Here is a 27,352-nt window from a genome sequence, read left to right as displayed (position 1 = left end):
TGTCAGGATCTAATTGAAATACCTACTACATGTCACAATATTCCTTTTCCCCTCCTACCAATTGGTGAAGCTAAAATAAATATCTGGCAAAATTCCAATTTTCCTATAGAACTCTTACAGCTTAACCCTTTAGTATTGATTCTCATGGACATTCCTTCTGTTTTGCCCTTTCTTATTATGAATATACATCAACACAAAAGACATATTCCATCAGTAGAGGCCAGACCAACATCTCATGATATTTTCATGATAGTAGTGGTTACAATGACCCACCCATATGCTAAACACAGAAGGGCCAACATGTGTAGAAGCCATTTGGGAGTAGTGGTGGAAGGCAGAGAGCAAGTCTAGAATCAGACACACTTTGGTATTTTTGTGTCAGATTCGAGGTCCCAAAGCCAGGGTTGACTTAGGAAACTTCAGGAAGTCCCCAGACGTTTAGGTCACAAGGAGATAAATTTAGGGATGTGAGTCAACTTCTTCATTGAACCACCACTTATTGCTCACATACACTTTGCTTCCCAATGGACCTTTTTAACATAAAAAGGACACAGTCCCTACCATCTAAAAAAATTACACATTAGTGAAAGATTTGGAAAAATAATAATTGAAATTCCAATGGAAGGATATGAGATAGGATATATTTTAGGATTCCATAGGAAATATGAATTCCAGCCAGGAGAAAGTATTTGGGAAAGGGGGATTATATTCAAAGGAAATGTCCAAGAAAGTACTGTCTATAGAGTAGATAGGAGTTGGACAACAGATGAAGAACAAGAAAAGAACTGAGGCAAGGTGTAGTATACATTGTTGGTTACAAATCCAATATTCTTTCCCATCTTATTCCTTCTTAACAGAACTCTAGCTTTGCTGAGACATCCAACATTCCCATACACAATCATATGCTTCAGGAGAAGCAAACCCTATCCCCAGATCCACGACTGGTTCTAATTGGTCTAAGGTAGAGTTTCTCAACCATGGCATTACTGATATTTGGTACTGGATACTTCTTTGTTTTTGGTTTTGAAGGGTGAATGAAGGAGAGAGGCTGTTGTAAAGGCTGTTCTGTACATTGTAAAATGTTTAGCAGCATGCTTGGCCTCCACCCACTAGATGACAGTAGCACACCTCCCCCCCCACACACTTGTGACAACCAAAATTATCTTCAGACATTGCTAAATGTCTGCTGGAGGGCAAAATCATCCCCTTGTTGAGAACCATAGGTCGAAGGATAATTCCAAAGATTCTGGAATGAGTATATGATCAAATTCTGACTTTGTGCTGATATTCACATTTTTGTGTTGGAACTTTGTCCTGGAAATGCTACAGCCATCTTGTTTCCAGCCTGAAGAAAAATGTAATGACCGTAGATAATAGAGGGAAGGTAGAAAAGGTAGAAAAAAACCTGAGACCTTGATGACATTCATCAAATGAATTATTTGTTATGTGGAGCTCAATATGTGAAATAATACATTTATTGTCTAAGGTAGTTTGTATTGAGATTTCTACAAATGGTAGCCTAGAAATCTTTAACTGGTACCAAGAGGAAGCAGCATGTGCACCATCCTGAGTGGGGTACATCCAGGGAGCTGCAAGTCATCCAGTATGGCGGAGTACAAAAATTGAAGTTGTGAAATGAAGAAAGTTGGAGTATATAACAGTGATTAGAGGTGACACTTGTTCGATGGTAAACAGTGATTGGGTGATACTGACGGTTTAAGCAGGTCAGAATTGGGTCTGTGAATGCAGGTTAGAGAATGAATGAGGAGAACAAGATTGAAGCCAGAGGCTAGAGTTGGGAGAAAGTCGTAATAGCCCAGGTGGGAACAGATGGTGGCATCTTTACTTCTGCTTCCCTAAAACAGTTTGCTTCTTAGTTTTTCTTCACAGCATTCAAAGCCAGGAAAGCAAATTTCCACTTTCTAGTTATCCTGTGACCATCCTCATGTCTGGCTTCTCATTTGAGGGACACATCACAGTTATCTGACACAACCATGGTGATAGACATAACCAACAAAGGCACTCCCATTTTTATACTTTCAAGTAAAATAGACTTTTACATAAAGAAATCTAACTTTGATCCTTACAAGCTTACCAATAAATACACCATCAAGATTTTCACAGAGCTAAAGTGACACACATATGGAACTATTGTGAATAGGGACCAAATGTAGTGGATGACCTCTGAACAACAGGTACAAACACTACCTTTTGTTCCAGATGCTTGAGCAAGCTGAAGTCTACCCACTAATTAAGTGGGATATTTTCCCCAATTAGTTATGGAGTCATACACAATCTCTAAATGGTTCAGAACAAAACAACTTCTTGTCAGAAAGTTAGAGTAGAACTATACAATTTCTACTTCCAAGATTTGGTTATGCAACTTTTAACAGTAAATTGTGAGGTAAAAGCCAAAGATACAAAAGTAGGGATCCGAAAGGGTACGTGCACCCCGATGTTTATAGCAGCAATGTCCACAATAGCCAAACTGTGGAAAGAGGCAAGATGTCCATCGACAGATGAATGGATAAAGAAGATGTGGTATATATATACAATGGAATATTATGCAGCCATCAAAAGGAATGAGATCTTGCCATTTGCAACGACGTGGATGGAACTGGAGGGTATTATATTGAGTGAAATAAGTCAAACAGAGAAAGACATGTATCATATGATCTCACTGATATGAGGAATTCTTAATTGCAGGAAACAAACTGAGGGTTGCTGGAGTGGGGGGTGGGGTGGGAGGGATGGTGTGACTGGGTGATAGACACTGGGGAGGGTATGTGCTCTGGTAAGTGCTGTGAATTGTGCAAGACTGTTGAATCTCAGATCTGTACCTCTGAAACAAATAATGCAATATATGTTAAAAAAAAAAAAAAGAAGAAGAAGAAGGTAGTGGGAGGGGAAGAATGAAGCAGGGGAAATCGGAGGGGTAGATGAACCATGAGAGATGATGGACTCTGAAAAACAAACTGAGGGTTCTAGAGGGGAGGGGGGTGGGAGGATGGGTTAGCCTGGTGGTGGGTATTGAGGAGGGCACATTCTGCATGGAGCACTGGGTGTTATGCACAAACAATGAATCATGGAACACTTCATCTAAAACTAATGATGTAATGTATGGGGATTAACATAAGAATAAAAAAAAATTAAAAAAAAAAACCTGAAAAAAAAAATTGTGAGGTAAAAGGACCCATACTAGATTAGGTCATTTGAAAAATGCTGTTTTATAGTTCTCTTTATAGTTTAGCCTACCTAGCTCTAGTACTGTTTTACATGGCATACCTGTGCAGGCCCTTTTCCCTGTTGGAATTTGCTATCTTATTTTCTCTCTCTCATGACACTGACAATACTGGAATTCTATCAAAGTAAGTCTTAGTGGTTTGGGAACCAGTATCATTGCAGTAAAAAAAGGGAGAGAGAAAATAAAAAGAAAACAATTATATTTGGAAATGTTGAGTACATAACCTTTCTTTCTCCATATAATAATGAAACTGACCAATTTACCATGTTAAAGGGAAAGTCTATGATCCATGATCAATAACTCTTTGCTTTTTAAGTAGGGTTTTTTTGTTTTTTGTTCTTAAAACTGTAGCTACTGTTTGCAGCCCTTTCCTAACAGCCTAATTGACTTGTCAGTTTGATTTTATATTTTTTTAAAAATTAAAGCTGCTACATTAACTGTTTTTTTAAATTCATTTTTAGTTGTCTGCTGAAAGAGGTAACTGATATGCTCATGCCCATATCCCATGGGAATGGCTAGAAAGAACGTCCTTAAAGCTTTGGAGGTGGTCTCATCAGAGAAGGATACTCACATCAGAAGCAGTTATAAGGAATGAATGATGCTCATATACATGTGCATATTATTTACAAGGATTTTAATCTTTCACCAATGAGCAGGTGATGGGTATGAGTAATGTGTCTAAATCCCTGTGTACCACAATGGAAACATGAATTATCTTTTCATTATACTGTCCCAGAAAGCAAAGGACTTCTTAGATCATCTGTTACATCCCTTGCAAAATTAGGATTAGTTCCAAGAGAATGTCTCCCAGGGATTTTTCAAAGTTTAGATTTCTTTGACAGTGAACATTTCTCCATTTTCCATAATGTCACACTACCTTTGGTTAAGTAGCAATTCTAAAAGTCATGTTTATTTGTGTTTGATCATCTCTATCTTATTAGTTTTAGGTATTCATAAGTGGAATGCATACCCATTAATTTCTAAAGAACTAAAAGTATATTTTTATTTAGAAGACCTTAAACACAATTAATATAAATAATTCAAATTATTTACCAAAATCCCATACATAGTTATAAAATGTCTCTATATCTCCATCTTAAATGACACTAGCCAAACAATGGTATCATTTGTCATTCTTTGTGAGCAAATAATAATTTTGATGTAAACTGTAAATCAGGAGCACACTATCCCTCTAAAATGCTCATATCTTTGGACAGCAATTCTATTTCTAAGGAAGTAACACAAAGGAAGGATAAGCATAAATATATGAGGCTCCCTTGGGGGAAACTGGAAGCAACCTAAATGTCTAGCAATGTGGGAATAATTAATTAAGCTCATTTTCCACTTAATAAAATCTTGTGCAAGTTCTGGCTGTTTTTTGTTTGCTTTTTTTTTTTTATTGTTGTTGTTTGTTTGTTTTTCATACCAATAGCAAATCCTGGTGTATAGTATACACTCAAATAAATTGGTGGAATGAATGAATGATGCAGCCATGAGCACTATAATTCGGAACACTAGGTAATGAAATGGCAAAAATACTTCTGTTGCAAAATACAAAGTTTAGCGGAAAAGTAAATACAGAAATATATTCATAATTTTGCCACGATGAAAAAAATACTTGGGCAGATGGAAAATAATTAATTAATATACACTTGGTTAAAGGTTATTTTTGTTTACAAATTTTCTGTCAGATTTTTCTTCTCTAAAGAGAACCAAAACCAGGTGGGACTCTGCCTTGTGCATTTGACCCCACATTGACAGCTTAGTCTGAGGGTCATCTCTTTCTCCTCTCTAAGTACGAATCTTTGCCCACTTGCCTGCCCCTTCCTCTATAGTTTTCCTTCCCCCTTTTCCCTTCTTATGTCCAACTATTCTGCCTCTCCTGGCATTTTCAAAGACAAGAGCAAATCATTATGATTATGCCAAGCAGAGGGGCTCTACCTGCAACTGGAATAGAACTCATGGCAATAGAACTATGGCTGTGGTTCCCAAGGAAGAGAAAAGTGTGATTTTACCTCTTGTAACATATCTCATTTCTGAACACAAGTCCGCAGTGAAAAGCCTTGAAGCCAAAAGCATAATTTTTAAAAATTAAAAAGATGTTATAGAATGGTAGCTACTTATAGATTGGGACAATGAATAGCAATAGTTGTGAACATTTTAAAATATTTAAAAAGTCAGATGAAGATTAAATTGGTCCATAAAAATGGACACTAAATGTGGGGCAAGCTGGAAAATAAGTATTCAATTAATGACAAATATTCTTAGAAAGAAAACACATTTTTCCCCTCATTCGGGCCACATGAGTACTTCATTGGTATAGAATACTATCCCAGAAATAATGTGTTAAAATTATTCTATACTCTGGAAGCACACACAATTTAGCATAGAAACTATTTATGATGTGGAGGGAACAGTCTATGCCGAGAAGTGGAAAGGGCTGAGGGTGGAAATAAGACTGGTACTGGATGAGGACACTTGTGGTGATATAATCTCACAGCATATGTAATACTCTCGCAGTTTTAACACTTCCTTCTGTAGTTATATGTTTAGAGTGGAAGCTTTATCAGAGTAGGAACCAGGCACCTCAGCACATAGCACATTGCCTGACATATTCTGAATTTCACCAACCCTAAGACTCCATGAAGAATAAATTGAGCCCTTATTTTAGGTACCCTAAAGGGGAAAAAGTGCTGTTAAAGATAGAGTTATTGCATGCCATCACATGTAAAACTAATCTCAGATTCATAAATGTTAAAATGTAGGGAAAAGGTATCCCTTAAAATTGCACTATGGCAGTAGGAATCCCATAAATGTGTTAAACGAGCCACCCACCATAAATGTCCTCATAGAAATTGTAGACTTCTGTTTTGCTTTGTTTTCTTTGGTGACTAGCAGCAAAGCTAAGGTATACAGGGTGCTCTATATACTCAAAGACCCCTGGAATTATTCAAGTTTAGAGGTGAGGAAAAAAAAGTTAGAGATAAACTAGTTCATACTCTTATTCAATAAAAGTGAAACTGAGGCACATGGAGGTGAGTTGACTTGTTCAAGGATCCAATTCTGTGACATCATGTGGCAACTATAAAAGTCTAAGACAATAAAGCTTGTTTTTTAATAATTAATCTATCAAATCCAGCAGTTAAAAAACCCTGTATCTAAAGGATACTTTACATTAGAGATCAATGACTAAAACAAATCTCTAATACTCTATGAAACAATAGTACTACCAATTCTTAAATCCACTAGTTTAGCAGTAATTCTATTTAACTATCACTTGAATATTACCTTTCTCTACAGGCAGGTCCTTTGTAAAATCTTTTTATGAACATGAGACAGGATAGAATATTTCTACTAGTCCAGAAGTGGCCATAACTAAGTAATCATTTTGTAAAGAATGAATTTCCTTGGTATTCCTCCCTCTAAATACTCATTAAACTTGGCATCATTACACTTATTCACATTTCATCTATGTTTCAAAACTCAGCCTTTAAAATTACTGTTTTGATTTATTATATAACTATAGTCTAATAGGTTTATCTCCATTATTTCCTCTGCTGACAGAACTGACCATAGCAATAAATTAAGCAGATGTGTTCCCTAAGCTGTCTGCAGTAATGTAAAGACTCTTGCCATGGGAAGACTCAGGCACAGCTGTGGGAAACCCAAGTTTCACCTAAATAAGTTTCACAAGCCTAAAACCACAGATTCCATTGAGATGAGACTTCAGCCTTTGGGTTTCATTTGGTGTATCATGTTCACATAGTTTTAAAATAAGTAGCCAACTCTGGGGAACTCACCAGTGTAGTAAGCTCTTTAGGACTTAATATTGCTCCATCTGTGGTTAATTCTACCTGAGAGGAAGAATTTACCTATAAAGCTATCTCCAGAGTAACATGGGTCTAGGGGCAAGTCATTTCATGCTACCATACTGTTTTCAGCCCAGTGAAGATTGTTTGAAATGAATATCAAGAGCTGTGTGAGGGCGCCTGGGTGGCTCAGTTGTTAAGCATCTGCCTTCGGCTCAGGTCATGATCCCGGGGTCCTGGGATCGAGCCCGGCATTGGGCTCCCTGCTCCACAGGAGGCCTGCTTCTCCCTCTCTCTCTCCCCCTGCTTGTGTTCCCTCTCTCGCTGTGTCTTTCTCTGTCAAATAAAAAGTATCTTTAAAAAAAAAAAAAGAGCTGTGTGAGAGGAAGCATGCCAAATATAAAATGGTTAGGAGATTGTGTCACTTGGATGACAGTGGAAGTGAAGAGAGGGATATTAAAGGGTGACACATTGCTTCTATACTCTTCTCTCATTCCCCTACACCCTCTTGAGATATCTGCATCCCTGCAATAAAGTATGGGGCTCCAGATTGTCATTTCATATGCCATTACCTGGAGTTTGTTCTTTTGCCCAATAAATAAAATTCAGACTCGGCAGCTGCCTTAGTGACACTCCTTAAGACCTTCCAAAACATACTCCTCCACTGCTGAGATCTCTGAGCTTGTGCTTTTCTTTCCTTCCCCACTACCCTCCCTTTCCCTCCTATCCCACTTTCCTTTCTCTCTTCTTTCCTCCTCTCCCATATGAGTGCTCCCTTAGGTGCACTTGCTTGCTCGCGTGCTCTCAATTTCAAGTTTATTTTGCACATTGACTGTTTCTAACAAGAAATATGCAACTTCTATAAGAGAGAAAGGGGTGACAAATTCAATTTGGATGACAATTATAAGGTCCTCTTTAATAATCTGGAAAAGCTAGGATGCCTGAACTAAACATACTCGCAAATTAATCAATTTTGTCCTGTTCTATTCCATAATCAAATCTACTACTCTTTTATAATGTGATTTTCTGTAGAGATGGCCTGCTTTTAAATGTTTTTCCGACTACAAGATTATTTAACTATTCACTAATTCATGTGTTTATTTCCAAAATATGATAATCTGCATTTTTTTCTTATGGTGGGAGGTATGGATGTAATTTTTTAGATTTGGTTCTCATATCTTGATTCTCTCACATAAACTTTTCAATCATTTTGTCAAATTACAAAAATAATCCCATTGAAAATTTACTTGGAAATACCTTAAATTTGGATATTTAGTCAGGACTAAAATCTTAGTTTTATTGAAATTTCTCAACTAGGAATTTCTTCACCTTTTATAGTCTATAAAAGGTTGTTAGATACACTGTTTATTTCCAGATGCTTTTTGCTAAAATAGATGGGATACTTTTGTCACAGTATTTTATAATTGGTTGTTGACAATCTAGAGGAAAGCTATATAAAGAATCTACTATGGACTTATATTAGGCACTAGAGATGGACGATGGAGAAGAATATGGCAGAAGAGGTGGAAGAGGAAGTGCTAGTTTAAGTTGCTCACTATTTAGATTGGTGAAACTGTCAAGTAAATTGGTAATAGCATCAGAGTGTGATAAGGGATGAGACAGAGGGTAGGATGGTGAACTCCATCTGTCATGGCCAACCATCCACCCTCTTTGCCATCTACACAGATTTTTATTCCCTGAAATAATTCATCTAAATCATCCATATGATTGAATGGACTTATTCTAGCTGGTAAATACCATTTGTCTTGTCGTAGAGAGGCTAATTACTTGCCCAATATTACTTCATTGAATTACTATGAATCTACTCTGTGCCTGACATTTCAGTAGGCAATGGGTATACAATGGAGAATAAAATAAATACAATGCATTCATACAGTACAGGTATTCATATATGGTACATTTGGTCAGATGTAAAATACTGTTTTTGAAAACAACATTGCGTGGGTGTATGCACATGAGTGGTTACACACACACATACTACTATAAAGAAAATATCATATATAGAAACACCAAAATCATCTAAACTTCTTCAAAACTGAGAACTCTGTCCACATCCTATTCCCCTAGAACCTGTAAATATATTACTTTGAATGGCAAAGGGGACTGGACAATGTGATTAAGTTATGACTTTGGGGACTAGGAAATTGCCCTGGATCTTATGTGTGGACCCAAGGTAATCACACAGGAGGGTCACAGCCAGACGGAAGGCAATATGATGACAGAAGCAAAGGGTCAGAGTGATACACAGAAGGGATCACGAATCAAGGAAAGCAAGTGCCATCTAGAAACTTTAAAAGGCAAGGAAATGGAACCTCCCCGAGAGCCCCCAGAAGGAACACAGTCTTGTCAACCCATTTGAGACTTCAAACCTCCAAGACCGTAGGATAATTTGAATTGTTGTCAGCCACTAAATTTGTTACAGAGGCAATGGGAAATTAATAGAGCTGGCAAATCCAAACTCTTCAGCGTAACATTCACAGCCTTCTTTCAAATGATCATAATGCAGCTCTCCCATGGCAGCCTACTTTGGCCCATCTAAAACAGCAATATCATCAGTGCCACCTTCTTCCTGCCGTCTGCATTTTTCTTCCTTTCCTCCAATTCTAGTGATAACCCATCTCCTTCTCCACACAATTCATGGCCAAAGCCTCCTTCAAGCTTAATCTCTAAATTCATTTTATTTCACCAGTTCAAATCTTTCCCATTACAACGGTATCCAAACAGCACTTTAGCTTTTTTAATTCAATACCATGCTTTATATTTTTTCTTAAATCATCTGGAGTATCCATGTGTTGCCCCATCAGATTATAACCTTCAGAGAAACAGGGGAGATATGTGCTTTTGATTTTTAATCATCCTGGCAGCGCTTCCCAACTTTCTCACATTATGGCAAACACAGAAAATAATAGAGTTTATACAACACACTTGAGTAAGTGCATGTGACTGCTCCAGGACCCGCCCTTCTGAAGGCCAGGTCAAAACATGGAAGTTGGGAAACTTTCCTAGGTATTTAGTACCATGCTGCTCATTTAATTGGGGTTCAGTGCGTGTTTGCAAACTCTTCTTGTTAACCAAGGACAATAAAGCCAATCAAGTTTCTAAAAGCAGATATGCATAACTGTCTTTTAAAAAATAGAAATACATTATACTTTTATAGAACTGTGATATATAAAGTGTTTTTACAGACTACTTCATTTAACCATCACAACAACCCTGTGAGAAGAAAGATAGGTTATTTTTATTTTTTAAAAGATGTTACTTATTTATTTCACACAGAGAGAGAGACAGCTAGAGAGGGAACACAAGCAGGGTGAGTGGGAGAGGGAGGAGCAGGCTTCCCGCAGAGCAGGGAGCCCGATGTGGGGCTTGATCCCAGGACTCTGGGATCATGACCTGAGCCGAAGGCAGACGCTTAATGACTGAGCCACCCAGGCGCCCTTAGGTAGGCTATTTTTAAATGAAGAAGCTAAGACTTAGAGGGGCAGATTACTTACCAAAGCTATGAAATGACAGGACCAGGACTAGAAACTGGCACCCTCACTCCATGTACATGATTTTTTCCCCTTATAATTATTTTAAATGCTCTCAAAGCTAATAATGATGTTTCTAAAACCCAGATTAAAATGTAAGTGAGCTCATTCTTTAAGTTGCAAATAAAAACTTAAAATCTTCTATTCTAAGATCTGGGCTTTTTTATTTCTAAGACTTATTTTTTGTTCTAACCAAACAGTCTGTAAATAGTACCAGAAATTAACAAAATGCCATGTTTTATCATATTCATCACTTAGGAGAAAGACCCAAGTGGCCTCACACTATTAAACATAAAACTTTTAAGTTTTACAGTTAACTTGCTGAGGCAGCAAACTCTAGCCCCATTGGGGAAGTGTTACAAGGTATTTGAAGATAAGAGAATGACTCAAATAGAAAAACCAGATGCATTATGAAAAATGCTTAGGGGTCTGCATGGCTAGAGGATAAAAAAGACATATACTTCTCTGCCCTTGAGGAATACGAACAGCTAAATTCTTTTATTCTTCTATCACCTATTGAAGTCAGCAAGTTCCTCCAGGAGGAATCAATAAGACAGCTGCATACTTAGAATGCATAGCAGTAAGCTATCTATTATTCCTGTTTTCAGACATAAAAAAAAATGTAATTTGTTCATGGGGGGGCGCATGGTGGTAATATGGTTACACCATAAGCAACACGCAAGCCTACTTAAAATGATAGCATTATCATTTTGGGTCCTCCCCAGGATCCAGAAAAAGTTTCTTATTTCTCTGTCCATGCAGTTTTTAAATTCCGTGTCACTTAATGATTGTTAATTTAATGTGAGAATTCTTCTAAATGATGATTTGCCAGGAAGCATATGTGCATAAAAGTTAGCTGTGTTCCAAATACTAGAAAGTTTCATTTTCAGTATTCTTCTTTTGCTCATTCCAACAAGCCTCACTGAAGCAGTTTCTGTATCCCTTTTATTTCGTGCTTGTTTTTGTAAGTGGTTATTTTAAAATGGAAATGGCTTGACGGAGCAATAGGAAGAACATATCGCCATTAGTATGGACCCTGGAGGTAAACATCTAGCTGTGTCTCTTATTAGTTATGTGACATTCGGCAAGTTATTTAGCTACTCTTAAATCTCAGATTCTCATCTGTAAAATGGGTGATTAAAAAAGAAAAATGCACTCAACAGGGCTCGTGGTGAGTTTCTAAATCAAAGTGCTCAGCACAGCATCTGGCACCCCTCCATCTCCCTCAGTCAGGGTTTCTCCCAGTTAATGTCAGAAAACACTTCCGTCTCCTCACATGTTCCAAACCAGTACAAAACCTTAGTGTTTCCAGATATAAAAACTACATTTTTGGCCCAGAGATTCAGTTGCATTAAAAAATTATTGTTAGATGAGCAGCAGTTTATTGGAATTTTACATTTTTCTTAATTTAACGTTTTTTAAATAGTAGTAATTAAAAGTCATGCATAAAAATAAGAATCTTGGGTTTCATTTATTAACATAGAGCAAAATGTATTTTTGTGCTTTCACTTACTCAGTGGTAAAGTAGAATAAAATGTTGTATATGGTAATACCTAGTTACAAAGAAGTATCTAGATAATAATATTCATATACAGCATGCATTTTTTATTCCTTCCTTCTAAAACTGAATCATTAATCTTTAAAATAAGACAATAGGATTAAAAAATATCAACAAAAAAATAGCCCTTATTTATAAAGGATTTTTCATGAGTTAGGCAGTATGTATTATTTAATCCTCACAAAGTCCCTATGAAATGGTTACCACTGGGGCACCTGGGTGGTTCAGACGGTTAAGCATCTGCCTTCAGCTCAGGTCATGATCCCAGGGTCCTGGGATCAAGTCCTGCATCAGGCTCCCCACTCAACAGGGAGTCCGCTTCTCCCCCTGACCCTCCCCTCTCTCGTGCTTTCTCTCTCTCACTCTTTCTCAAATAAATAAAATCTTAAAAAAAAAAAAAGAAGAAGAAGAAGAAATGGTTACTATTATCTTTCTCTATAGATGGAAAGAGATAACTCACTGGATGTCTCACACTTCAGAAGTGGCCTAGCCCATCCCTTCCACCCCCACCACTCCAGCAACGCTGTTTGTTTCTTGAGATTAAGAATTCCTCATACCAGTGAATAGTGTAAGACTGTTGAATCACAGACCTGTACCTCTGAAACAAATACATTATATGTTAAAAAAAAAAAAAAAAAGATAGCAAGAAGGGAAGAATGAAGGGGGGAAAATCGGAGGGGAGAGGAACCATGAGAGATTATGGACTCTGAGAAACAAATTGAGGGTTCTAAAGGGGAGGGGGTAGGAGGATGGGTTAGCCTGGTGATGGGTATTAAAGAGGGCACGTACTGAAGGGAGCACTGGGTGTTATACGCAAACAATGAATCATGGAACACTACATCAAAAACTAAGGATGTAATGTATGATGATTAACATAACATAAAAAAAAATTAAAAAGAAGTGGCCTAGCCCAAATCTGAACCCTGTTCTAACTGCAAAGCATTAATTCCTCAAGCTCTATTGCAACCTTGTCTCTTATATCAAATGTGATTTTAAAGCTGAAGATGAAGATCATTCAAAGTAATAAAGAACAGTAGGGAGAAAATTAAAAAGCACACTCAACTCTTTTCTGGCTCCCGTGACAACCTTCTCATGAAGGTCATAGTGGAGTCAGAAACCCAGTTCTGCCTCCTGTTATCACTGTGACCCTGAGCAAATCACTCCAGCTCTTTGAGCGTCAATTTTCCAGTGAGTCAAATGAGAACAGTGACTTCCTTGTGTAGAGCTGAGACGAAGACTAGAGGAAGCTGTGTAGAGCCTGGCACATGATAGGTGTTCAATAAACAGGAGCTATTATAATTAGCATTACAGTCCCTGGCTCAAAGAGCTTTTGCGGGTTCAGCCTATTTTAGATCTATATCTAATTCTGGAGGATACTCCAATATTTGGTAGAATTGGCCCAAAACTTTTAAATTTTTATAAGGAGACCAAAAATTTTATGAACATATATCTTTTAAGATATGTACTTAATGACATCTAGTTATAGTAATATTTATAAGTATAATTCCAGGTTAATACTATAGGCAAGAAAAATTTCTAACAGCATTTTGAGAAAACAGTGTAGTTCTTATGGGACAACCAACAAAGGCACATAGACATATGGGGGGGGGGGAGTTATTTTCCAACCAGTTGGCAGATGCCTCCATTCTGTTTCCTGCCATCATCAAGAACAAAAGCTACATTTCTAGAATGGTATTGAAGCAGAAAAACTGCAACTGGATATAAGGCAACAGTCTTGAGCTAGGAGAAAGAAATGTAAAGAGAATAGTAAAATGAGAACTAAAAGTGAAGTCAACAAAACAAAACACACCTGCTTATAATACAAAGCTGGAACCAGCTAATATAAACACATTTTTAAGATGTGGTGAAAGTCTATCTTTTTTTTTTTTCTTTAAAGATCTTATTTATTTATTTGACAGAGACACAGCGAGAGAGGGAACACAAGCAGGGGGAGTGGGAGAGGGAGAAGCAGACTTCCTGTGGAGCAGGGACCCTGATCTGGGGCTTGATCCCAGGACCCCAGGATCATGACCTGAGACGAAGGCAGACGCTTAATGACTAAGCCCCTCTCTTCAAAATTTTAAACCTGGAAAGTGAATCACCTATGAGGGCCCATGATGTTTGAGACTCAGGCCACCCTCACTAGCTGTTTTCAGAATATATAGAGCTGAAACAGTAAAAAGTGATGATCTTCCTATTCCTCATCCTTTTTGGATCTTCCCCTTCCCATTCATACCTAACGATAAATACAGAAATGATTTGTAAAGTGTATCTAGGTATGAATATACATGCCTATATATTTACTAATTCAAAAGCAAATAAGCACTTTAGAAAAATATCTATCACCCTAATACACTCATATAAAGATTTTAACTAGAAATAGAGCTTTTAAAATAATCATCCAAATAAATATTTTTAAAACTATGACAAATCAACCAGAAAATCTACTTTCTAAAGTTTAGTAAATAAACATATGGTCTTTTTCCTACAGCAAAAATATCTGGTGTGTGAAATTTATTTATATTAAAATCTTTAAGTGATTTCTTGTTTACTTTTTAAGTTTATTTTCTTGAAATTGGATCCAATAGGAGTTTCCTCTGGCTGCCATTAGAGGGCATAAAAGAATAATTGTGGAGACCAAAATCATATAGCCCCCAAAATTAAACCTGAAAAAAAAAAAAAAGAGCTACCACTTAATTTTGGTTTCAAAAGAGGGATTTACAAAATAAAATGAATAGAAATAGTTTACATGTAAGGATCTTTGATGAAAGCAACCATCTATAAAGAAATTAAGGTGCTAATAGTTATTTTATGTATAAAAGACAGAAGCAAATAACTAAAGTTTTAAGTTTAGTTTGATAATCTTAAAATCAGTCCTTATCCATTAGCAGTCCTCAGGGTACATGGTCAAAAAATGAGAGAGAAAAAAAGAGGGGGTGGTCAGGAAGGGAGAAAGAAGCACAGAGAGAATGAGAGGTAAAATCTGATCTAAAATTTTGATTCATGACATGTTTAAAAAAAAAAAGGTATGACAGGAAAAAAATCAGGGATATATAACTCTTTGAAAAGCAGAGGATCAATTTTATGGCTTCAAGGTCTACCCTCACCTAACTGGCCTTTCTCTGGTTTACCTACACAACTTCCTTCTTACCTAAGGGCATGACAACAAAAATTCAAAAGAGAAATGGATCTCAGACACAGGGAAATATACCAAATCCTCCTATTCTTTACATCACTTGATATTTTAAAGGATTTTAAATGTATACTCCATTTATAAATGCCATCTTTAAAACTTGCAAGATAAATAGATCCATATCCAATTAAGAGCCCAACTTCCCACCCTCCCCCCGCCGCCAAATAAATGTTCATGAAGCTGGTACCAACCTAGTAAATGTATTTTTAACTCAAGGGAAAAAAATTTATAGCTTATACTTCAGATCAATATAAAGCCCTCTTTTATACTGGCTGTCTCCTTTGTAGCAATCACTTACCTTTACTGAGTTGCTGGATAAATTTATGACATCAATCCCTTTCTTTAATTTACAAAATAGTAAAATCCCAAGATCACCTTCAAACAGAAGGAACACAGCCTCAATATGTTTCTATCACACTATGAAGACTGTTAAGACTCCCTATAGGGCACTTCGACTTAAATCCTATAAATTTCCTGCTTAAATTTTCAAACAGGGGAAACCAGGGATACATATGAGAACATAAACCCACCTTTTGGTGATGGTTCTGTGCTAGTCTATATTGCTAAAGGGTATATAAAAAGGGCCATAAAGGAATTGGAATTATGGTGAACAGGATCTCAGACTCCACATTCTATTTGTAAACACAAACTTCTTAAAGTGCACAGAGACAGATGAGGAAAAATATTTTTCAACTCTATGGAATGGGAGGGAGGCACCATTTACCCCATAAAACCCATTCTGACTGACCAAAAAATCAATAGGACAGTTCCACAGATATAAATGAAATAGGTAGCAAACTCAGTGTCTACATATGTTAAACACACATTTCATTACTTATTTTCATTACTTATTTTAATTCATTACTTAATGTCACTTTCATTTCCTACTTCATTTAATATGTGGACAAAACTCATATAAAAAAAAACCCCTAACTTTTGTAATTCTCCTTTGTCTCCATCAAATTCCATCATTAAAAAATTTAAGATATATTTGTGTTGATATTTCCTGTCTTTAAGAAGTTCAGAATACAGGACTATGTAGATAAGAAAAGTTGGGGGTTTCCTTTACCTGGATTGGAAAAAAAAAATTAAAAAACATGCTTCTTTTCTGATTATTCAAGTACAACCTCACCTTAAAGCCACCAAATCCCTGTGCTCTCTTTTCTCATAGCTATTGTCATCAAGTTTTGAAATTGTATTTTTACTAATTTGTCTCCTCTGCAAGACTATAAGTTATTTAATGGTAGAAACTATATTATAAGAATAGAAGCTGGTACAAGAAAGGCCCTTGATATATGTTGGTGTATAAATGGGATTGGGGAAAGTCTCAACACCAAATAAAAATACCTTTAAGTCTATAATTTATTACCATATTTATTTGTTCTATTGGACAAAATTTTTGAGCATCTTTTATGTACCAGAAACTGTTATAGGCAGTGGGAACACAGCAATAAATAAGATGATTAAAAATGTTCCCTCCCCACCCCAAAGAGCTTACCTTCTTTGGAGGTAGCCAGTAAGAAAAAAAAACACTTGAAAATAAACAAGAAAATAATAGAATGATAAGTACCAGAAATACAAAAGGAAACTAGCATACATAGGAATAGTCAGGAGCTCCTACCTACCTACCTACACACACACACACACACACACACACACACACAAACACAAACACACAACAAAACTTTTTGAAGTACAGGAGAAAGTTAGAAAGATAAAACTAACCTACAGTTTTATAACAGTTTGATGAAAGACCTAAATTAATATTATGTGCTGTCTTGACATCTGAAACTAGGAGAGTCTTGACTGGCCTAACCTCAAGTGCTTCTCCGCACTCTTCTCCTGTGTATAATGCCTCCTAGATGAACAATCCTCCTTATCAACTGGACCAAAAATGCAGTTCCAGCTCATCCCTAAATAGTGGGTGTCAGTTCCCTGCCAGCCCTCAGAATTACTCAAAGTAGCCAATCATAGCTTCCCACAGGAACCAGGGATCACCTCACCCTCTTAACACTACAAAGCCTGCCTCCCACAGCTTCTGCTTGCTCACTTTGCTCCTGAGTGGACCACCATGTAGCCATGGGTGGTGTATGATGTCCTCCTCCCTCGGGCTATGTGTTTACGTGACTAATAAACTGTGGTAAATTTCATCTGTCTTATGTTGAATGTAGTGTGTTTGGCCATCCCCATAACCATAGGGTGGGAATCCTTCCTCACCAATAGTGTGAATAGGAGACAATCAAAACAAAGTTTCTACATTTCCAGCTCAAAGTCACATTGAGAAAGACAGGTGCATTTCCATGCAAAGAATAGTAGCTCTGGACTCAGAAATCCTGAGACAAATCTTCACTTTCTTTAAGTCTCACTTAGTTTCCTGAATCAATAAAATGAAGATGGTCTTAATACTTACTTTTAAGTTTATTTCAAGTAAAAGAGTGTTTGAAAAGTTTTGGGGCACACTGTAGATACACAAAACATATTTGCCTTTCTTACACAATGCCTTTAGTGGCTTAGTGTGTTCTGGATACAGACAGGTTCTCCCACATCCCTGACACAGCTCAAATGGCTTCCTATGATTACACCTCTGTAGGCACCTTTCCCCTTTCACCCTAAATTTCTTCTTCCCATCTAAAACCACCCTAGCTTTTGCCAGGATGAGGTATTCTTTCAATTGTATTAACAGCCATAACACCACAGTAGACAGCTGATACTCCTAGCATCTACTGCTGTTTTGTCCTGTGAGTTCATGTTGTCTCCCCAACCAAGAGTAAATTCCTTAACTGCTTTGCATCTACAAGGTCTTGCACATAAGTAAATAATAAATGTTTGTAAATAAAGTCACTAAACATTCCTCTTACCTCTCTCCCCCTTTTTGCTTATTCTGGAATAAAAGCCCTGGTGAGAAACTGGTTTGATTTTGCATCAACACAAAGGTTAAATATACAATAAGGACATGTTGCATAGTGGAAATAGATCTTAAAAGATCCTAAAGTAGTAACATGAGGATTAAATATATTGAAGGCTCATTTTTATTGTTATACTTTGGACTCTTAAGGTATTTGTATTTGAATAGAAAATTCAAGTTATACAAGTGACTAGCAAAACACATTAAAAACCATTATTTACTCTTTGTAGGCAGGTTCTCAACCATCAGATCTTCAGATTTTTGCAGTATCTAAAGACAGGAAGCTTTACAGCTCCACCAGATACCGCATAGCCCTATAGCAAAATGATCAACTCTTTAGACTGGTGATTGACTGGATGGATTAAACAGACTTCCTAAAATGCCTCCAAAGCTATCAGTAAAATAAATGAATCAATCAATCAATCAATCCTATCAATGATGAGCACACTGTCAACTATTCAGCCCTCTTTATAAAACCTTTTACTTATAATTTATTCCACAAAATAAAATGTCTAACCTATAATTGAAATTGTATACCTATTTTTAAACACGTGTATGTGAACCCATTTTAGATACTGAATATATCTAAGCAGCTAAAAAAAAAAAAATGCCTTTAGATCATCGAAAAGGCAACTGGCTAGCCTGTAGGCATATTCTAGTTGGATGTCATAATGTTTTAAATATTTGAATCTTAATGCTTTCAAAGAGAGCAAATACTCTCACATTTCCTAAGAACTTGTTAGTCCCTCCTGTCTTGCACCTGGCTTGTTTCCAGCCTGTGTACATCAAGCTGTCTCACCCATAGCGTTTTTGAGTCCATAGAAACATCATTAGGAGGCAGACAGGTGCTAGAAAAATAACACTGAAAAAGAAAGTCAGATATCCTGGTTGCTAATCATGCCTCTAACTACCTGTGTGACCTTGGAGAAGTCACCTTATTTTCTGGAACTCAGTAATGACAACTTGAAAAAGAGGCTCAGCCAATTGCTGACGTCACATCCACTATAAGTCCATACTACATTCCCTATCCTTTATTTGTGGTAACCACAACTTGTTTATCACAAAACCAAAGAAAGAAAGAAAGAAAGAAAGAAAGAAAGAAAGAAAGAAAGAAAGAAAGAAAGAAAGAAAGAAAGAAAGAAATTAGGCATTTAAACACTAATTAATCATCATTTACATTGCCTTTTTATACGTCTTTGATAATGTCTGTTCATCAGAAAGGTGTTGACGTATCTCCCAATAACTTTTTTATTATATTTTAATCATTTAAAAATCTATCACCAAAATTTTTGAAATTATTGTAGTAGTTAAAATTTCCTTTTATCACTCATTCATTTACCATTTGGCAGTATTTCCTTTTAAAAGGAAACTACTGGGGTTTTCTTTTTAAAAAAGTTATATACAAACAATGAATCATGAAACACTACATCAAAAACTAATGATGTAATGTATGGTAATTAACATAACATAATTAAATTTTAAAAAGTAAAAAATAAATAAATAAAAAATAACTCAAAGATTTAAAAAAAGATATCAAGGGGCACGTGGGTGGCTCAATCAGTTAAGCATCCAACTCTTGATTTCAGCCCAGGTTATTATCTCAAAGTCGCTGTGACATCGAGCTCCAAGTCAGATTCCATGCTAACGGAACCTGCTTGGGACTCTCTCTCCCTCTCCCTCTGTCCCCTTCCCTGCTCACATGCAAGTGTGTGCGCTCTCTCAAAAAAAAAAAAAAAAAGATCAATAATGTGCCATGTTTTAATATTATGGGTGAAATTGTAATGTAACTTTGACCTCCACGGTATACATTTTATGGGTTTCTTTTTTTTTCCCAGCACTAAAAGCCTTTAAATGAGAATATTAGGCTTGCTTTCAAGTTTTTACAACAATTTTTAAAGTTTTTTTTAACTTGTTTTTAAATTTTTGAGCTTTCTAAGAGCAGTTACAGAGTCCTAGTGGCATCCTTAGCATCAGTTTGTATAGTGAGGACTTTTCTGCAAGTGCTCAGTGAATGCCAAGTCACAATAATAGAACACATTGTTGGAAGGTAGCAGATAAATCACGGGGAAGACAGGCTTGGAACACCTCTTGAAAAGACCACTGATATACTTTTCTATATTCTTTCTTAGGCCCTTTTTTATTATTCAAAATCAATTTCTGCAGTAATTCTAAGTATATTATAATTCCAGGCACTCTCTACTTGATAAATAGGTTTAAAATTTTCAGATTAAAAGTTATTTTATATTCCTAATTTAAAGATATAGCTAAGATTCTAAAAAGAACTTCAAGATATATTTATGTTAAAATGTATAATATTCTGACAATTTCAAACACAATTTATTTTATTTTTTTAAAGATTTTATTTATTTATTTGACAGAGAGAGACACATCAGAGAGAGGGAACACCAGCAGGGGGAGTGGGAGAGGGAGAAGCAGACTCCTCGTGGAGCAGGGAGCCCGATGTGGGGCTCAATCCCAGGACCCTGGGATCATGACCTGAGCTGAAGGCAGACACTTAATGACTGAGCCACCCAGGTGCCTCAAACACAATTTTATTTTAAATTCAGAACATAAAATTCAACATGAAAATACTGAAGATCTCAATTGTATATAACGGTCATTGGAGACATAATTGTCAACCTGATCTTAATTAGATTTTATGATAAAAAAACAATCTATATTAGAAAACAATCTTTATGCTCAACATCACTTGGCATCAGGGAAATACAAATCAATACCTCAATGAGATACCACCTCACACCAGTCAGAATGGCTAAAATTAACAAGTCAGGAAATGACAGATGTTGGCGAGGATGCGGAGAAAGGGGAACCCTCCTACACTGTTGGTGGGAATGCAAGCTGATGCAGCCACTCTGGAAAACAGTATGGAGGTTCCTCAGAAAGTTAAAAATAGAGCAACTCTACAACCCAACAATTGCACTAGTGGGTATTTACCCCAAGGATACAAATGCAGTGACCCAAAGGGGCACATGCACCCCAGTGTTTATAGCAGCAGTGTCCACAATAGCCAAACTATGGAAAGAGCCTAGATGTCCATCAACAGATGAATGGATAAAAAGATGTGTATATATATATATACACACACACACAATGAAATACTGTGCAGCCATCAAAAAAAATGAAATCTTGCTATTTGCAATGACATGGATGGAACTAGAGGGTATTAACCTAAGTGAAATAAGTCAATCAGAGAAAGACAATATCATATGATCTCACTGATAATGAGGAATTTGAGAAACAAGACAGAGGATCATAGGGGAAAGGAGGGAAAAATGAAACAAGACCAAACCAGAGAGGGAGACAAACCATAAGAAACTCTTAATCTCAGGAAACAAACTGAGGGTTGCTGGAGTAGAGGGCAGTGGGAGGGATGGAATGGCTGGGTGAAGGACTTTGGGGAGGGTATGTGCTATGGTGAGTGTTGTGAATTGTGTAAGACTGATGAATCACAGACCTGTACCCCTGAAACAAATAATATATATTAATAAAAATAAAATAAATACAATTTTTAAAAAGTAAAAAAAAAAAAAAAAAAAAGAAATGATTCATGAAAATCTCCCCAGTAGGTCAGGGAAGAGACAAGAATTTCTGGTGTTGTTGTTTCTGATAAGCTTATTTCTGGTTGGACTCTGGGGAAGAATAAATAGTTTTCTGTGAAAAAAAAAAAAGAAAACAATCTTTATATAATATTAAATTTATATTTTATGATGAAAAACAATTTATATTTATTTTTATATTTATATTTATAAACTCTTCACCTCTATAGAAGAGAGTTGGTTACAACTGTTATGCAGAACTCTTATGATGGGAAGGCTTCTGGATAATTGTAATTATAATAACACATGTAAAAATCCTGTTACTTCCCTTTCTTTCTCTTTATTTTGTGACTTATACAACCAAGTCATGTTAAAGTATTAAAATATGTTGAAATGCAAATATTTAGGAAATATTCCCCATCATTTCAGGGGAATAAAGGTATTCTAATAGTGTTTTTCTTCAATGATAATTCTATTATTTATCAACTAATAGGAATCTTTCTTTCATAAATTAAACAAAAGCTACTCATTGTGCTATACAAAAAATTTTATTTCATGATTATCTTGTTTACACCTGCTGATTACAATAACAGAATTCACTTCTAATTAATTTATTTCACCATCCAGTGCTCAGTAAAGCATACAACAGGTGCCAATCCAATATTTATTTGGGAAACAGACCCCATGGTGATGACATTCTAAAAGAAATGCTTACTACAGGATTATAAAAAGACCTCCTTCAACATGTTGAAGGAACAGAAGAGTGAGAAGACCAAAGATCTGGGAAGATAGCAAAACTTGCTTTGAGCTAAAATATAAGATAACTCTAAAAGAACAACAATTGGGGCACCTGGGTGGCTCAGTCAATTTAGCATCCAGCTCTTGATCTTGGTTTAGGGTTGAGGGATCAAGCCCCACATCAGGCTCCACACTCAGCATGGAGTCTGCTTAAGACTCCCCCCTCTCCCTCTGCCCCCTCCCCCCCACCCAACTCTTTCAAATAAATGAATGAATGAATATTAATTTATTAATTAAATCTTTAAAAAATACTAATAGGTAATCTGAGAGTAATAGGAAATCAACTCATCTTGAAAACTGGTAACTAAAGGGAAAGAATCAAGCATGTATCTGGACTTTCTTGTATGAACTGTTTTACTCAGTAGCCAGATAAGGGACATCTCTATTTTGATCCACCTAATATTTGAAAGAGAAATCCTAGAACTAGACTATCACTGTTTGCAACTCCCAATGAATTAATAGACCTATGCACTGAGCATCAACAGCAGCTAACATCAGAAAAAGAGAAAAATAGCATTAAGTTCCCCCTCATGAATAAAGCGTTTAAACCTGAGTCAGATCAAACCTCTGAATCCAGCTACCACATTTCATGAAAGATGCAGGACAGAATGAAGTGGTTCAAAATGAGCCTCCCCCAAACGTGCCACTTTGGCATATGCATTACTTTGAGCTAAAGTCAATAAAGGCCCAAAGACTTAGAGGTTTCACCTGCCCCTTAACTGACTAAAAGAATGTAGATAAAGGGTCTGGCCTAGGGAGAGAACTATCACCAGAAAGAACTACAAAAAGTATGGGATAGGTGAGATAAACTGGAGGGGGGAAGCTGACAGGGCCTAGAGATCAAATTCCTTCCTGTGTCCCATTGTCTTTTGACAGCATTGAAAATGTGTACCAAACATTTATCCTTCCCATCTTCCTGTAAATTATCTTCCTCCCCTTTGGAGTCTCAGATCCCTACCCCCTTTTCCTTAACTCAGGGTGGCATTTAAGCCTCAAAAGCTTGACTGCCTGTGGGTACCATTTATTTTTCTCCTGTTAATCTGGTTTATATCAATTTAATTAATAAATCATCCAAAAGAACCTAAAAGGGAAGAAGGGAAAAGTTTTCCTTTCCTACACGGAGCATTTTTGAATTGTTAGTCAATGTTCCCCCAGGATCTTCAACACATGAATTGGAAAGAACTAACGAATGAATGAAAGGACAAAAAGAAAAAATAAAAGGACGAAGGAAGAAACTGTAGATTAAGAGAGACTTTATTTAAAAAAAACAATTTTTTAGTTGGGCAAGATCAAACTATAGACTCAGGGATGAACACTTCAGTGATAAAACTATAAGATGTGATAACTATACAAGTCAAAATAGTAGTTGCTTTCAGGAGAGGGAGAGAATTATGCTGGGAGTTGCAATGGAGGAGCTCCTGAGGTTGGGAGGAAAGCTCTATTTCTTGACCTGAGTGGTAGTTAAGGTGATATGGCCTTAAGAGAATCTGTGAAGCCATACATTTGTGTGTTTTTCTGTATCTGTGTTTTATTTATAACAAAAAGAGTTAAAGAAAATTTTTGTGGAATAATAGAAAGTTTATAGTTTGATATGGTACTAAAAAAATAAGAATTTTACTTCTCAGAGGAAGCAAATAATTCATCATGATATAATAGATAAAATGAAGTTCAAAATTTTTTTTTAAAGATTATTATTTGAAAGAGAGCAAGCGAGTGGGGGGAGGAACAGAGGGAGAGGGATAGAATCGCAAGCAGGCTCCCTGCTCAGCACCCAACCCGACACAGGGCTCGATCTCATGACCCTGAGATCATGACCTGAGCCAAAATCAAGAGTCAGACGCTCAACTGAGCCACTCAGGTACCCCGAAGTTCAAAATTCTTATTTGCCTTTGAAATTATGTAGAAATTATCTATAAAATAAAGTGGTGTCTACAAAATCTAATGTTGCTATAGAGACTGGTCTGTCATGATCATTTAACAAGAATGTTGTGCTCTTTACCTACTTGAGAGCTCTTTTTGAATTATATGAGGCTGTCAATACTTTTTAGTACTTAGTGAACTAAATGATCAGCCTGCAAATAGAATATGGGCCATTTAAAATATCTTAATAATTTTATATGATTTAAGGCAGGAAAGCACATTAACAGTTGAAAAGGAAAATGCATAGGTTAATATATAAGAACCTTGCTTTGCTTGAGTTAAACATTTTTTAAAACATTTTTTAAGTCACATATTGGAGGATGCCTGGGTGGCTCAGTTGGTTAAGCATCTGCCTTCAGCTCAGGTCATGATCCCAGGGTCCTGGGATGGAGTCCCGCATTGGGTTCCTTGCTCAGCGGGAAGCCTGCTTCTCTCCCTGCCCCGCCCCCATGCCCACTTATTCTCTCTCCCTCTCTCTAACAAATAAATAAATAAAATCTTTTAAAAAAAAGTCACATATTGGAACATCTCTAACTAAAATAAAGATAAAATTTAGCTTCTAAACTAACCTGTGAGAATCAGAGAATAATAGGCAATACCTATTCTCTGTTGTTGTAAATACTGGTAAAAAAATTTTTAAGTGATACTTGTTTACCTTAGAACAGTTAAATCACATTTTTTGAAATAGTGTAAATTATTTGAAGCATAATAGACCTTGAAAATAAATATCATATTGTTCAAATTTAACAAATGTTAACACCTGCAACAAAATGGCATATTGCACTTCTAGGCCATTTAAAGAGAATAAATACCAGTTTTCTGAACTTGTCTAATTATTTTAAGCTTTCTATTGATATAAACTAAATAAGCAAAGTGTTTCATTTTAAAAGCACAATCATGGTAGTGTTTGGCAAGCACATATGAAGAAAATAGAGCTTACACCACAGATAAAACAGACAACTTTAAACCCTTCAGGTTTTTCTAGCTAGAAGACCCAATGGGGAAAAATTAAAACATAAAAGACAGAAGCTTATTTAAAACAAATTATAATCACATAAGATTTATACAGCTTAAAGCATTATTGGTTTGCTTTATACCCCAATGTTTATAATATATGTGACAATATATGTAATTTATGGTATGTAATTTATATATTATGTACACATAAATAAATTGGGGATACTGCTTTGAGAATTGTAAGGTGATTCTGTAATCTTTTCTGGGGCCAATGACATTTACATTCTAGGATTTTAATAATTTAAGTTTAAAGGGAATCATTAGTTATTTCACTTACCATCCAAACTATCATTTCTAGACTATTGACCTCACACTTTTTGCAAAGACTTTGTGGTGTTCAGTTTTCTCACCATCTCTACATACTTCCAGATATCCTCAACTTATCTATTTATCTAATGTTCTTTAATGATTTTTGTCATTTTCCTGCTTAAGAACCTAAATCCTTGAATTTAGATTTCAAAGCTTTTCACTCATTCTTTCACACATGCATTCAACAAACATCCTAGTATTTCAGAGAGAGTCCAAGCACTGAAATAGAGATACAAAAATTAGACATACGCCTTATTTAAATGGCCAAAAGGGGTACCTGGGTGGCACAGTTGGTTAAGCTTCTGACTCTTGGTTTTGGCTCAGGTCATGATCTAAGGGTCCTGGGATCAAGCCCCGTGTTGGGCTCTGAGCTCAGTGAGAGTCTACCTGAGGATTCTTTCTCTCCTCTCCCTTTGCCCCTCCCCCCACTTGTGTGCGTGCTCTCTCTCTCTCTAAAATACATAAATAAGTCCTTTTAAAAAATTAGACGTAGGCCTTATTTAAATGACAAAAAAGGGGTGCCTGAGTGGTGTAGTTGGTTAAGCATCTGACTCTTGGTTTCAGCTCAGGTGGTGATCTCAGGGTCACAAGATTGAGGCCTGTGTTGGGCTCCACACTCAGCATGGAGTCTGGTTAAGTTTCCCTCTTCCTCTCCCCTTCCCCCACCCAACTCTCTCTCTCTGAAGATTTTATTTTATTTATTTGACAGAGAGAGCACAAGCAGGCAGAGTGGGAGAGGAAGAAGCAGGCTCCCTGCTGAACAAAGAGCCTGATGCGAGACCCGATCCCAGGACCTTGGGATCATGACCTGAGCCGAAGGCAGACGCTTAACGACTGAGCCACCCAGGCACCCCCAACTCTCTCTCTCTAAAATAAATAAGTAAATATTTTTTAAAAATAAGATAATAGGGACGCCTGGGTGGCTCAGTCGTTAAGCGTCTGCCTTTGGCTCAGGTCATGATCCCAGGGTCCTGGGATCAAGCCCCACATCGGCCTCCTTACTCAGCAGGAAGCCTGCTTCTCCCTCTCCCACTCCCCCTGCTTGTGTTCCTTCTCTCAATATTCCTCTCTGTCAGATAAATAAAATCTTTAAAAAATATAAGATAATAAATTGCAACAAAAAATAATAGCAGCGGCAATATTATATGATGAGGGCTCTGGTGGTGCAGAATGATACCATAGAACTGTAAAAATAAGCACCTAGCCCATATTAGGGGCAGAGGTTGGTACTGATGAAGGCAAATTAAAGGAGGCTTCCTAATCAAAGTGATAGGAATCAGATCAGAGAAGGCCTTGTATATTACACTAAGAAATTATAGTTTTATTCTGAATTTTTGGAAAGGTCATTGAAAGCTTTTAAGAATTGTAAACAAGGAAGTGATATGATCCAATTTATGATTTACAAAAATCACTAAGGCTGCAATGTTGTAAATGGATTGAAGAAGATCAAGACTGTAGACAGAAAACCAGTAAGAAGGCTATTATAATTTA

Source organism: Mirounga angustirostris, unplaced genomic scaffold (assembly GCF_029215605.1).
Source record: "Mirounga angustirostris isolate CCGP_5_RB_7025 unplaced genomic scaffold, mMirAng1.0.hap1 SCAF_1, whole genome shotgun sequence".
NCBI classification, from domain to species: Eukaryota; Metazoa; Chordata; class Mammalia; order Carnivora; family Phocidae; genus Mirounga; species Mirounga angustirostris.
Note: the sequence above shows the minus strand (reverse complement) of the source record.